This window comes from Mirounga leonina, unplaced genomic scaffold (genome assembly GCF_011800145.1).
Source record: "Mirounga leonina isolate KUSES-001 unplaced genomic scaffold, KU_Mleo_1.0 Mir_174, whole genome shotgun sequence".
Taxonomy (NCBI): Eukaryota; Metazoa; Chordata; class Mammalia; order Carnivora; family Phocidae; genus Mirounga; species Mirounga leonina.
This window is the reverse complement of record NW_023270451.1, coordinates 31,707,901-31,722,760: the sequence shown is the minus strand read 5'-3', so window position 1 is coordinate 31,722,760 and position 14,860 is coordinate 31,707,901. Positions and strand designations below refer to the sequence as shown.

The 14,860-nt window shown below is 36.3% G+C and overlaps 1 protein-coding gene across 1 annotated transcript in view; it reads left to right on the top strand.

Annotated features, from left to right (window-relative positions):
* Positions 1 to 6,456: 6,456 nt before the first annotated feature.
* DGKB (diacylglycerol kinase beta) overlaps positions 6,457 to 14,860 on the top strand; it is a 401,327-nt gene continuing 392,923 nt past the window's right edge. Inside the window, exon 1 of the mRNA XM_035020662.1 lies at positions 6,457 to 6,477. The gene's annotated coding sequence lies outside the window, so the exon portion shown is untranslated. The remainder of the gene's footprint in view (positions 6,478 to 14,860) is intronic.

Below are 14,860 nucleotides of genomic sequence, written 5' to 3'. Positions count from 1 at the left end.
AAAAGTACAATGGATTTAATGTAATTTAATTGTGAATTGCAATAAGGTTTTTGCCATATATATATATGGCAATAAATATATATATATATTTATGTATATGCTTTCAATGAACTAGATGGAAAGAGTCAATATTAAGAGCCAAAATGTTTTGCTTAAAAATAAATTGAATGAAAAAGCAAGGTTAGAAAAGGAAGGAGTGAAGATCTTTATTAGAGTGAGTTTGCCAGCCATTTTCTCTACTTGTCTTGAAACACTGATAATAAAATACCTCAAAATGATTTTAAAGAGCCATTTAGCAATTTATAAACCTTTGAAGTGTCATATTTTTATATCATATTACTTTTTACTCTATCTTTTTTTCTGAGACTTTGAAAGTCATATAAAATAAGTGTAAACTGCCAAGGGAAAATGGAAAATGTAGATAAAAGTCACTCATAATACTTAGCTGACTCTTTCTTGCTCTTTTTCATGGAATGTACATCGTTAGCTTCATTGTAGAGACCATAGGGATTCAGGATATGTTAGTGTAATGCAATCGGAAACTTAGTTTAGCCATGCTCTGGTAAAAGAATGAGAGACTTTCTTCTTCTTCTTTTTTTAGTATATATTTTTTATGTAAACTCTACACCCAATGTGGGATTTGAACTTACAACCGTAAGATCAAGAGTTGCATACTCCACCAACTGAGCCAGCCAGGTACCTCTTTTTAGAAAAAAAAATTTTTTTTGAGAGACTTTCTTTGTCATCAGTGTGGCAGACTAGCCATATTGAAAAGTCTTTCAATGGTAAATATACATTAAAATGTATTGTTATTGAATTCACAGGAAGTATGGAAAATTCCCAAAGGGTAAAAGAGAAAAAAAAGAAAAGCTGACACAGGAGAGGTAAAGAAACAAAGAAGCCAGCTTGTCCTGAGGAAAAGGCTAATACCAGAAAAATAAACCAATCTTAACTATATAAATAATAATAATGATTTCTTGTGATAAAAAAAATAGTTATAAAATCCTAATCAAAATAGCATATAGTTTGGGAAGGAGGTGAATATTGTTAAAATGTTCAATGCCTCTTTGATGGTTCAGATTTTATTTAAATTAGACTTTACTGATATAAGTTAGTTTAGTTTCATCTCTAGTGTAACCATTCAAAGAATAAATTCCAGAATACAACAGACAAAGAATATGGTACGAAAAAGAACATGGGCTGAGAGGGACTAGTCAGTAAGTATTAATAATTGAAAAAAATACAATGTATTTTAATCTCCTTGCATTTACTCCAGGAATGAAAGAGTTTTTAAAATTTAAAATGCAACTAATACAACTTTTTAAAAGATTTTATTTATTTATTAGAGAGAGAGAGAGCATGAGCAGGGGAAGGGGCAGAAGGACAGGGAGAAAGACTCTGCACTGAGTGGGGAGCCTGACACGGGGCTTGATCCCAGGACCCTGGGATCATGACCTGAACAGAAGGCAGATGCTTAACTGACTGAGCCACCCAGGACCCTGCAACTAATGCTTTACAATAAAAGATTCATGTTGAAAAAGAGTCATTCAATAAACATCAGTGTATATTCATGATTAAAAATTCTTTGTAAACCAGAAGAACAAGAAAATATCCTCAACTGGATTGAAAGTACTTAACAGAGAAGTATAATAAATATCATTTTCAATGGCAAAGCAGTACAAGAATTCCCTCTAAAATTAGGAAATCAGCAAAGATGCTCATTAATACTATTTCTTTTTTTTTAAAGATTTTATTTATTTATTTGAAAGAGAGTGAGAGCAAGTGAGAGAGAGAGAGAAAGCGTGAGCAGGGTAAGGGGCAGAGGGAGAAGCAGGCTCCCTGCCGAGCAGGGAGCCCAATGAGGGGTTGAATCCTGGGAATCTGGGATCATGACCTGAGCCAAAGGTGGATGCTTAACCGACTGAGCCACCCAGCCACCTTCGTTGTCACGATTACTGTTGAACATTATAATGGAGGTTCCTGTCAGTACAATAAGAAAAGAAGAAAAAAAGATACAGGATTGGATTAGAAGGAGCAAATTAATTTGGATGATGTGATTATCTATTTATTAAAATTCAAAGATTTTTTGGACACATTTTGATAATAATTGAAGTAATCAGTTGCTAGTGCAAGACCAATAGAGAAAAAAAGTTCTGCATTCCAAATGTAACAATTAGAAAATGTAATTACAGAGAAAAAAAGATATTATTCAAAATAACAACAATAATATACTGTGTCTGACAATAAATCTAACAAAATATGTACAACAACCTAATGGAGAAACATAAAACTCAATGAAAACATATTTAAGCTGTTGTAAATAAAAGAAACTATTTTATATTCATGACTAGGCAGACCCAGTATTGAAAAAAAATTATCAATTCTCCTCAAATTAAGCTATGGGTTTAGTTATAATAAAAAAGCATTTTCAAATATTATTGTTAGTGAAAGTTTAGAGAATGTCGTATTGTAAGTCTGTAATGAAATAAAAACAAAGATTAGCAAGACTTCTTTGAAATTAAAATTATGATGCCATGATTAAAGAAAAGTTAATACAATATATATAGTTGATGAAGAACTAAATGATTTGACTGTAAATAAGGAATCCATTTTGAACATAAGGCAGAATAACAGAGAGATATTAGGTCTAGTATTCATTTAGTAAATGTCTCAAAGAATTTAAAAAAGGCATTTAGTTATTGTGAAAAAAATATAAGAATATCATGCTCAAAATACTATGCAAACCAAAGTATGGTGTGGTTTGAACATTGGATTGAATATAAGAAAATAAAATCTAACATTCTTTTCAAATGACACAGGTTTAATCTAGCCTTCAAGCTCTGTCACACAGGAACCTGCCACACTATTTGGTTAAGAAGTAAATTATACTATTAAATGCCTATTGTTGTAAATGCTGCTATAAAAGTTTAGAAATCAACGGATAGACAAAATACTAAAGTGTGTTTGTTAAAGTGGGCTAAGATGCTAAAACAAAGAGACCAGGATTTCCCAAATGAAAAGAACAAAGTTTATATCCTTCCTGCACAAAATAGTCAGCTGGGGAATGTTCCAGATTTGTGGGTGGTTCTATATCATAGGGTCATTTGCTTTTACTTCGTTGCCATGTCATTTCCTGCACACTCCAGGCTGTGTGTAGGTCCTTATCATTTTCCAGCTGGCAAAAACAAGAAAGAGAAAGCATGAAGAAGGCATGTCACCATTTAAAAGTCCCAGCTTAGAATTAGCACAGATCACTTATTTGTCGTCCATGCCCCGTTTTTACATCTAAGCTGGCCAAATGCCCAGCTACATTAAATGTAGAAAGAGAAGCATCTCCATCACAGAATAAAAATATAGAAGTAAGGGTATAATTAAGCTAGATATTCCGTGCTCCTTGAAACCTCTGGTCATGATTATGTGGACAAGAAGTTGGAAAAACAAAGGGCTTTGGAACATCTAGGTGACATGAGTCCCACGCCCAAAGGACCTTTCCTTCAGACTGGAGCAATTCTATCTCTAAGCTTCTTTCACAGGACATGCTTGCACTATCCCAGAGCAAACTCAGAGTGCAGGTGGATTATAAAATTTCTTGATCCCATTCTCCAGCATGTATTTTGCTAGATTTTACCGGTGCGTACCTACGTCTTGTCATTGGAGACGCTTCCTTTGTTTTACTGGCAACTTCTGGAGACCTTGTTTCATTGTTAGAAATTCCTATATTGCTTACCACACAGAAATTTCTATGTATGGTCAAACAAAATTGCTCACAGTTTTGATGTATTTAATATCTCTAAAGAGACAGAGGATGATGGGCCAGCCCTGAGAAAAGAGTATTTTTGAATTGAGACGATCAATAATAAACATATTTCCTATAAAAAAAAAAAGTTGGAAGAAAGGGTAGTGAATTAAAGAGAGGTAGGTCAAACAATTTTTTCTGGCTCCATAGAGATGAGAACAGACAATAGATACTCTGAAATTGAAGAATGAAGACACAGGTTTTTTGTTTTGTTTTGTTTGTAAAATACTTACAGTTATAAAATGCCAGTCAGAAGAACTCTAACTAATAATATAACCAGTAAAATGTTGACTATCTCTGTGTTTTCTGGGGGGAAATATATATACAGCATATTTACCTTTTATATCAGGTAATAAATAAATATTGTGACAGTCAACAGAAATAGACGTAGAACAGAAATGGCTAAAATATTTCTGGGGTTTGTGGGAGCCTTTACATTTTGCTTTATAATCTTTGGTACTGATGGAATATTTTAACTAAGTTACTTCAAACATATTACTTTTAAGTGATGATTATGATCATGGTACTTTTATAATTAAAAATGGGATAATGTTAAAACAGGGCAACTATGTCTCTTAATGAAACATGGCAAATATTTAATCTCAATTTCCTTATTAATGTAAGCAATTGGCATAAAAATAAGAACAAATGTTTTCATTCTTTCCACTAAATAATTCATATTGTACTTAAAAGTTCCAAAAATAATATGTACATTTAAAATTCAGAACTACCCAATGTAAGAGCAAAAGTTAAAAGTCAACTCCTTCTTCAACTCTAGTTTAGCTGAAGACAAGAATATAAAACCAAGGCTTTCTTAGTTGACTGAATATTTCATATTAGTAAACTTTGTATGAGACCTCTGTTAACTTTTTTCCCTTTACTTTCTAAAAAATCAAGAAAATGGAAGAACGGTTCCATTTGCAATGGGTTATAGAGTAATTAATACTAGAAAATCAATTTTTACTTTATTTTTATACGATCCTATGAAATGAGATTTGATTAATAAGCAGCCTAGCATACTCATTTAAAAATAGATTTTAATATGATTCGTTTAGCACATAAAAATGACTATTTTATGCAAAGTACTTTATGTGCTAGGTGCTATGGAAAAAACTAAGAAAATAAGTCATGGTCATTAGCTTAATGGAGCTTGCAGCATAGCGTATATAGTGCTTCACAGCTGGAAAAGGCTTAGAAATTGCCCAATCTGTCATCTTTATTTACGGATTAAAAAAAAAATCAGATAAAAGGAATGTTATTTACTCTGGTAATACAGGTCTCCTAGGGGCGCCTGGGTGGCTCTGGTCATGGTCCCAGGGTCCTGGGATCGAGCCCCGCATCGGGCTCCCTACTCGGTGAGAAGCCTGCTTCTTCCTCTCCCACTCCCCCTGCTTGTGTTCCATCTCTCGTTGTCTTTCTCTGTCAAATAAATAAAATCTTAAAAAAATATATATATACAGGTCTCCTAACTGAATCTTGTCCTCTTTCCACTTCAGAGCATGTTTCTTCTTCAATCTCTTTATCCTGATACTATTTAAGAGCATGATGCTTATTAATCCCTCTGTTACAATGCAGGAGAAAGAGAAAATTCACTAGTAACACCTATGTCTACTTAATTTATTCCTAGCTATATGAAATCTGAATTAATGTGGTAGTTTTTACTTGAGCATATGATAATTAAAGCTAGACTGTAAATATATTTGCATCATATTTGAATTATGTCCAGATTCTATACACAACAAATACTTTCCTCTTATACACTGTTATGACAAAATAAATTGGTTTAAACTTGCTAAAGTATAAATTGGCATAATGTAAAAATTGTCTTAAAATGTATGAAAACTTTGACCCATCTATGCTGCCTTTAGGAATTTATCCTAAGGATAGACTACACCTAGAATCAAATATGTTCCAAAGATGTATGTGTATCATTTTTATTTTACCTTTAATATTAATAAAAATTTAACAGTAGTTTAAATAACCAAATAGACTACTAAATGAAATTATAGTACAACTATGCAGGGACACACTATTCAACCAATACTAATGATAATATGGATGTATGTTTATTAACATAAAAACTTTAAAAAATATAGTAAGTGCAAAAGCAGCTTAAAAATGTCATGTCATTTCTCCCATGTGTCATGACTTCTGATTCCAGTTTTATAAATTTGCATTTATATACACATATTACAAAAATTCTGGGAAGATATCATTACAGTGATAATAATTTCCAGGTAGTGAAATTAAGGGTAATTATATCTTTTATATTTAGGCAATGTCTGTTCTTAGGGTTCTAATTCTCATGGACACTAAAAAATACAATGATCTTGTCACTTCCATCTTAACAGCAAAGGAATACATGCCACTTAATATGATGTCAATCTGGACAATGACAGCCAGACATATAAACGAATCTGCGATGGGAAGGAGACTTACTTAGGAAAGGAGAGAAATTGGAGAATTCTAAGGCAACAACAAATTACTTTTTTTTTTTTTTAAGATTTTATTTATTTATTTGACAGAGACAGAGATAGCGAGAGCAGGAACACAAGCAGCAGGAGTGGGAGAGGGCGAGCAGGCCTCCCGCCGAGGAGGGAGCCCGATGTGGGACTCGATCCCAAGGACCCTGGGATCATGACCTGAGCTGAAGGCAGACGCTTAACGACTGAGCCACCCAGGTGCCCAACAAATTACTTTTTTAATCTCACAAATTTAAATAAATTTCTGCTAATTTTACTTAGTTGGCCATCTGTCTTTATTAATTCAGAAAATCTAATAATTTGAAGAGGACTGTTGTGTATGACTATATAGATACTTAGGTTCAAAAAGAGATGATTGATAGCCAATTATAATCTGATTAAGATTTAAATAACATTTGCAAAGCACCAGTTGTTTAAAAAGTCATTAATGAGATACTCTAATTCAGAGCAACATTCGAGCACAACCAGTATACTAAGGCATGAATAAGAGGAAATCTAAGATTTTTGACACCTTGTGTTTCACACTACCTCTTCTTGGCTTTTCTTTAATTTCAGATTTTAAGTGGAACAAATATCCAATCACTTTGAATCTCCTTTATAATTTTATATGCACTTGGACAATGTGCCTTAGGCAAAGCTCTTGCTAGGTAATAATTGGAGTTTATTTTAATTTCTTGGAATTTTCTTTATTTAAATGTTCTTTTTTTTTCCCAGACCGAGTTTAACTTTGGAGGAGATACTTTCCTAGTCTTTCTTGGTCTCTTTCTATCACAACAATAACATCAAGATGATTTCTCCAGAGCTTGTAAATTGTTTCTGTCCAGTGATTCAGACACACTTTCTAGTTACTCAAGCCAATGCACTGAAGTTCTGTCTTCAGGAGAATGAGTGTATTGTCTAGGCTTTGTTTCCCGCCCCCCACTTTGCACTGGATTCTATAAAATACTTACGAGTCAGTACAGGTTCATGAAAATGTAACTAATATTAATACACTTTTATCATGATGTTGACAGATCACAATACAAAAGAATTCCTGATAGATGTTGGCCAGCAGAATCATTTTTATTTATTGTCCACTTACAATCTCCTGATGATTACATCTTTTGTCCACTGCAAAAGCTCTCCCGTACTCCTTTCCAGGACTTTTAGTCCAGTATGGGCATTTTGAATATGTGTTTCTTGGTTCCTCATTATTGGTTATTTACTTTTTTTTTTTTTTTTTTTTCAGAATAAACCTGAGAGTATGACCCTTTATTTACAGCAGCTGATGTTGTGGACTGTATTCTTCAGATTTATTTGGATCCTCTGATCTGCTCGGTTAAATTCCAGTGCTATTTCTGGCTTTTCTCATTCTTGTCTCTTCATTACCTTTGTTATTCTTCAGTTACTTGGCCTGAATTCCCTAACTATATACATTCTTTTCCTACTTAGTAGGTTTAATGCATGTGTCCCTTATAATCTGAATCTAATCTATTATTGAGAATGTGTTGACTATTGAATTTTTTTTAATCATCGAGGCCTCTATGCCGTTATTTTTTTAATAGGGAAAATAAGAATGCATTTATTGCCTATGAAAATACCCCAGCAAATTTTCCCAAGTAATAATAATTACTGAAAGACATACATAAAACTCAGCAATGACTTTTGTGTAATATAAAACACCGAAGCGCCAATTACTTAATCATTAAACAATTAATTATTTAGCACTTTATGAGCTTATTGGCGAGTATGTGTGCAGTATACAATGATACTGTTATATCAGATATTAGATACAAATAACCTTTTCCTTCTAAGCAGAAATTTGAAGGATGAATAATATGTTGAAGATGCAGTGAATAAAAATAACCTTTAACAAAACAAAAACAACAAAGAAACAGGGCAGTTTTTTTTTTTTTTTTTTTTAACTAAATACTTGCAGACTTCCTGATTGAAGTTTAGTGATGCAAAGAGATGTGGAAGCTGCTGCTTGCTGGAGGGGAAGTACAAGCAGGAGGGAACTGGGAAAGGGGAGAGAGGCAAGAATACATGCCTGAGGTTTGGCAATGTCCAAGTACAAGGTCATGTCCAAGTACATGGAAGCAGTGGACAATTTCTGCTGTTGGCTCTTTTGACTCTGGAAACAGATGGCTGTGAACTATCCACTGATGTCATAGACAACAATAATAGGGCTCCCTAAGACTGTAATTCCACCTCTATTTCCATTTGCTCTGCTTGTGCCACAATAACTGATGATACAATGATAACATGGGATGCTCATTTTCATACCATGATCACATATGCTTACCAAATGATTTTTACCTGTATGATCCAAAATGTATTTGAAGATTTGCATCAAGCATTTATGCTTTCTCTTCCAATTCACAGCAATCATTAAATGAACAAATCCTCTGCTGAACTATTCACTGTCCACAGTAGCAAATCTGACCTCTGTACTAGATCTAAGATGTCTGTTTGGTTAGCTCTCTTCATTAAAAATTTTGCAAATTAGTAAAAAACTATAGAACAGTGTATTTTTGTCATACTTCATTTGTTATTAGGCATGAGATCTCTTTTGCAGCCCAGCTCAGCAAGTTGAGTATCTTCTTGCTATCACGACCACTCAGTTAGCCCTTCATTAGAGCAAAGTCATCTGCATCAGCATCCCACTCCAGATACTGCATCACTATAATGTGATACGTCCTCAAGGTTGCCCGTACCCTTGGTGGTACTAATAATGGTGGTATTAGGAGACATAAAGATCCCTTATCTCATACTCAACAACCCTAGAAAGATGTCTTAGAGTAGCACATACCCTAGAGATAGCCAAAGAGCTGTGTTTGCAAAATTTTTCCTCTTGAATTCTTCTTGGAACTTTGATGAATAGTGACAGAAAGCTTTTCATCTGAACCTTGACCAGCTCCTCATCATTTAGGCATTACACTTTGGACTTAGTACATTATTAATGCTGGGCCATGTTCTTCCTGGACTGCTCACAGGCAATGACCAAGCACAGTGGAGGTGGTAAATCCAAGTTCTAACATAGCACTCTTCCAATTGACATTGTTTGCTCAGGAGCTTCTCATTGGCCTTGTGGAGACTTTCTCAGAGCTGCACCATATCTGAGGCCTTGCTACCCAGTTCTCTTCCTTCTTGTCCCCTTTCCCAAGTGTTAGATCTGCTTCATTAACTGGAGGTTCTCTCTGCCTACTCTTGCCTCCCTTTGACCTTCACAGATGTCTCTCCAGTTCCTTGCATGTGCTCCTCACAGGACCTAAACTAATATACCATTTAACAAAAAATAAACTCCACAAAATTCCATTAAAGATTCCTGCGTATTTCAGAGTAATAAATCAATAAAAGTCTTGGCTGAGCATCACCTCTAAAATTTTTGACCTAAAACCAGTGTACTGTAGATGAATAGCACCCACAACCCCTAAAAAGGTACATCTGAGTCTTAATCTCTAGAACCTGTGAAGGTGACCTTATTTGTGAGAAGGATTTCGCAAATATAGTTAAGGATCTCAAGATGAGCTCATCCTGGATTTAGGGTGGGCTCTAAATCCAGTGGCTAGTGACCTTATAAAAGACAAAAGGGGAGAACACACAGAGAAACAGAGGAGAAGACCATATGATGATAGTGGCAGAGATCAGTGGGAGTCAACAAGCCAGGGATTGCCAATGATTTCCAGTAGCCTCCAGAAGCTAAAGGAGAGGCATGAAAATGATCCTTCCTCGGAGCCTCCAGAAGGAACTAAGCCTGTGAATACCTTGGTTTCAGACCTCTGGCCTCCAGAGTTATGGAAAAATACATTTTTTTTTTTTTTTAAGATTTATTTATTTTGAGAGAGAGCACGAGTGGGATGGGCAGAGGGAGAGGGAGAGAGAATCTCAAGCAGACTCGCCACTGAGCACAGAGACCCACTTGGGCCTCCATCCCACGACCCATGAATCATGACCTGAGCCGAACACAGTTTAACTGACTGTGTGACCCAGATGCCCCAAATTTCTGTTGTTTTAAGCCACCAGGTTTTTGGTAATTTTTTTTACAGCAGCTGTAAGAAACTAATGAACAGTGTTAGCTTACTTTTGGAGCTTTTATGCTCCTGGTAGGTTTTTGTTTGTTTGTTTGTTTTGTTTTCCGTCATGACTGAGAATTTCCTCTGTAGGAGAAGCACATTGATCAATGGATTTCTGCAGTGCACTGGGGAGGCTGCTGCAGCCTCCGTCACTGGAATCTCCTCATTCCTGATTTTTATATTGTGTGATGTCCCATGGGCCTTAAGTCCCCCAAATCATCTCAGACTTCCTTTGTAACTAAATTGCTTTAAGAAATCACCACCCTTAATTGTTCCCTTCTTTTTTAGATCTTCAAGAATATTTAAACAGGTGGGACTTGCCTTTATCCTGTTAGGTGAATGGCTGACATACAGCAAAGGTGCATTGGAAATCCTCTCCTTCAGCATAGCCAACACATTTTGCCAGCATTTTAGGAGGTCGTTTTATTTGGTAACACATTATAGCAAAGTCTCTTGGAAGTTGTTATAGCAAATATTCTGATGTAAGAATGTAGATTGTGAGAGATACCATTTAATAAAAAGCAATGCCGTGAGTTTTCCTTCTCAACACTGCACAACAGGGATATTTAGAAGAACTAAGCGACAGTATCCATGCACATAGGGTTTCAGCTCCCGGTAATTTTTGAAAATATAAAGATTGATTATCACATTGTAGGTAAAGTTCTCCATTTAAAATTGCCAAGGGACATCTGGGTGGCTCAGTCGTTAAGCGTCTGCCTTTGGCACAGGTCACGGTCCCAGAGTCCTGGGATCGAACCCCGCATTGGGCTCTCTGCTCTGCGGGGAGCCTGCTTCTCCCTCTCCTACTTCCCCCTGCTTGTGTTCCCTTTCTTCGCTGTGTCTCTGTCAAATAAATAAAATCTTTTAAAAAAATTGTCAAGTTAAGCTTTAACGGAGCTGATCAAAATTTATCACTTTTCAGAGTAATAAGTATACATTTAAATATATGTCTCAAAAATAATACTAGTAGTACTGTTACTAGAGGTTCCAATATCACTGGGGAATTTGACATGCCAGAAAAACCTCCACCTTTCTGAACTGGAATTATTGCTACTCTCCTCCCTTGTCAGTTTATCTGGTAATAGGATTAAAACTTTCTAATTCCTGGGCGCCTGGGTGTCTCAGTGGGTTGAGTGTCCAACTGGGTTTCGGCTCAGGTCATGATCTCATGGGCCATGGGATCAAGCCCTGCATGGGGCTCTGTGCTCAGCAGTGAGTTGGCTTGAAGATTCTCTCCCTTTGCCCCTCCCCCAATTCACGTGCACTTGCACTCTCTCTTTCTCTCAAATTTCTAAAAAAGAAATTTCCAATTTCCTCAATCTGAGCTTTCTGTTCAAAAGTTCGGTAAGAATTGAGGTGCCTGGGTGGCTCAGTCATTAAACATCTGCCTTCGGCTCAGGTCATGATCCCAGGGTCCTGGGATTGAGCCCTGCATGGGGTCCCTGCTTAGCGGGGAGCCTGCTTCTCCCTCTCCCTCTGCTGCTCCCTCCTGTTTATGCTCTCTCTCTGTCAAATAAATAAAATCTTATAAAAAAAAAAGCTGGGTAAGAATTAAAGGAAGTGGGAATTAGAGATGGGCATATTATGAGGGGAGTATTTAGGGGCTGTGGGTCTGACTATCCTTCTATGATATCTGGAGACATTTTTATCATTTGGATCACAGAATGACCTGGCTGGAAGTGTTCTTCAATACTGTTTCTTCTGACTCCCTCAGTGTTAGAGGGAGAAAATGGAGGTCAATTTTATGAGACCACTGTCTTACAGATAGTCTAAGAGCCAAGATCTGGAAGCAAATCTTTCAACTACTTTTTAATTTCATGTAGAGCTAGAGCCTTCTTTTTTGCAATAAAGCTTTCACAGTCCCCCAGAGGCATCGTAGAGATGAGATACATAAAGCTACAAGATAAATGTAACACATTTCCCTGACTTCTGTTTTGAATTTAAAACTTGGGGACAATATTTTAGAGTTTTATGCTCTTTATGTATGTGAGCAAATTGTAGTCTTTGAAATATGTACGCCAGCAACATAAATAGGCTTTGGTTTTTCCAGATTGCCTAATACTGTGCTTGTTGGTAAATACACAGAGAGCTGCAAATTTTTATGGTCAGAAACGAATTGGACACTTCAGTAGTTTTGCATTGTCTTAAAACAAGATGTCATTAGCAGCACCACTAGAGAATACACTGCTGTCGCCAGGATGTCTGGTTTTCGCAACCCACACAAGAACTTTACAAAAATAAATAAATAAAACTTTCGTCTTCCGAGCTAGTGTGGGTTTAACATTTTTAAATAACGTACAGATTCAAAATTGGTAACTCACATTTGCGTTTCATGAATCATTTGACTGAAGCACATGCAATGGCCGTACTTAATTCTGTTGCCTCTGAAAGTGAATTACCCATCACAAAGAAAATTAAAATTAATGATTATCTTTAATTTAAAATGTTTTGTATTGTATATCCTGGTTATTGGTTTAAATACGAAATTTAAAGCAGCCTGTGAAAATGCAGAAGAAAAGGAAGAAAACTGAGTATGATTTGAAATTAAGGTTATGGAAGAGGGGCACCTGGGCAGTGCAGTCAGTTAAGCGACCCACTCGGTTTCCGCTCCAGGGATGATCTCAGGATCCTGGGATCGAGCCCCGGGGCGGGCTTCGTGCTCAGCATGGAGTCCGCTTGAGATTCTCTCTCCGTCCCCCACTGCCCCTCCCGCTCATGCTCTGTCTCTGTCTCTGTCTCTGTCTCTCTCTCTCTCTAAAATAAATAGATCTTAAAAAACAATAACAACAACAACAACAAAACCCAATGGTTATGAAAGAAAAAATCCCAAGAGCATAGTGTAAATCTGACAGCACAGATGATAAACGCTCACAGTTAATGAATATTTCTTATGCATCAGGTACTTATCCCACCAAAAGCCCAAGGAAGGTATTTTTATTATACCCATTTACCAAGAGCAATAACAACACCACAGATCGTTGGTAGCTAAGCAGCATTCGTCAATCTAAAATCTGGATATTTCATTGAAAATGAGCTCATTAGTTTGGAGAGTCTGCATGATATTTGTGAAGGATCTGCTTGAATAATACTGCATGAGATGACATTCCTTGCCTTAATATATACTTTTTAAATCTAGTCTATCTTTTTGGGAAAATACAATGAGTACGATTTATAAAGCCTCCCCCTACCAAACTGAACACAAATGACTCAAAATCTCTTTTAAAAAGGAAGAAAAAAAAATACAGAGAGAATAAATGAGCAGTCTTTAAGCCTAAGGAACTGGGAAAAATTATGTAACTTCAACCATGTAAGTTAGAAAGTGTTTTCCAGGGGCAGAAAGTCTCCAGAATCCTCTCACTTATTTTTCAGCCTCTCCAAAATGAATTAAGAGGGTATGTGCCGAGGATGGTTAGAGCATCATCAGACAGGAAGGAAGAAGCAGGAGCAGTGAAGTGGGGACAGGAGGCTTAGAATGTCTCTCTAGAGAAATAACCTTTTTCACCAGTAAAAACAATGGCTCCACATAGAGCTGAACTACTTGGGCTTTGCACTATATTCTCTGGACAAGGAAAAAGACTGGAAAGACAATTATTATCCAGAACTGAATGTGTCCAAATATAATTAGGTGCTTTACAGAATGAGAGGAAAATGAAGGAAGGAGGAAAAGAAAAAGAAAAACAAGAATCACTGAGGTACTGTTAACTCTTGGGAAACACGCATGTAAAGCAATGTGAATTACGGATTTCTCTCCCTTTGCCCCTCCCCCAATTCACGTGCACTTGCACTCTCTCTTTCTCTCAAATTTCTAAAAAATAAATTTCCAATTTCCTCAATCTGAGGTTTCTGTTCAAAAGTTCGGTAAGAATTGAGGTGCCTGGGTGGCTCAGTCATTAAACATCTGGCTTCGGCTCAGGTCATGATCCCAGGGTCCTGGGATCCAGCCCCGCATCGGGCTCCCTGCTCAGCGGGAGGCCTGCTTCTCCCTCTCCCACTCCCCCTGCTTGTGTTCCCTCTCTTGCTGTCTCTCTCTGTCAAATAAATAAATCTTAAAAGAAAAAAAAGACATCATTCTAGTGGTTTTCTCTTCTTTTTACTTAATTTTTAATTTTTCCTTCACTGGATTTTTATCAAAGTGCTGTTTTCTTTTCTCTCCTGTAGAAAAGTCATCTTGAGTTCACTTCTTGTAGTTCAGCTACTGCTCAAATTCTTTGCTTCCATTGCAGCAAATCTGTTTGAATGAGTTGTCTATTATTTGCTGCTTTTTGTTCCTTCCATTTTATTTTTCTCTTAACTCACTCTGGGCTGCTGTCCCAACCACTAAACTGAAACAGTTCTTGACAGGGACATGAATGACTATCTTCTTACTGAATTCAGTGATCAGCTTCTGCTCCTCATTTAACTTGACATTGTGTGACACTTTGCTTCCATGACCCATTGCTTCTCCTGGTTTTCTTGCTATTTCACCAGATACTCATTCTTTTTATTTATTTATTTATTTATTTATTTATTTATTTATTTATTTATTT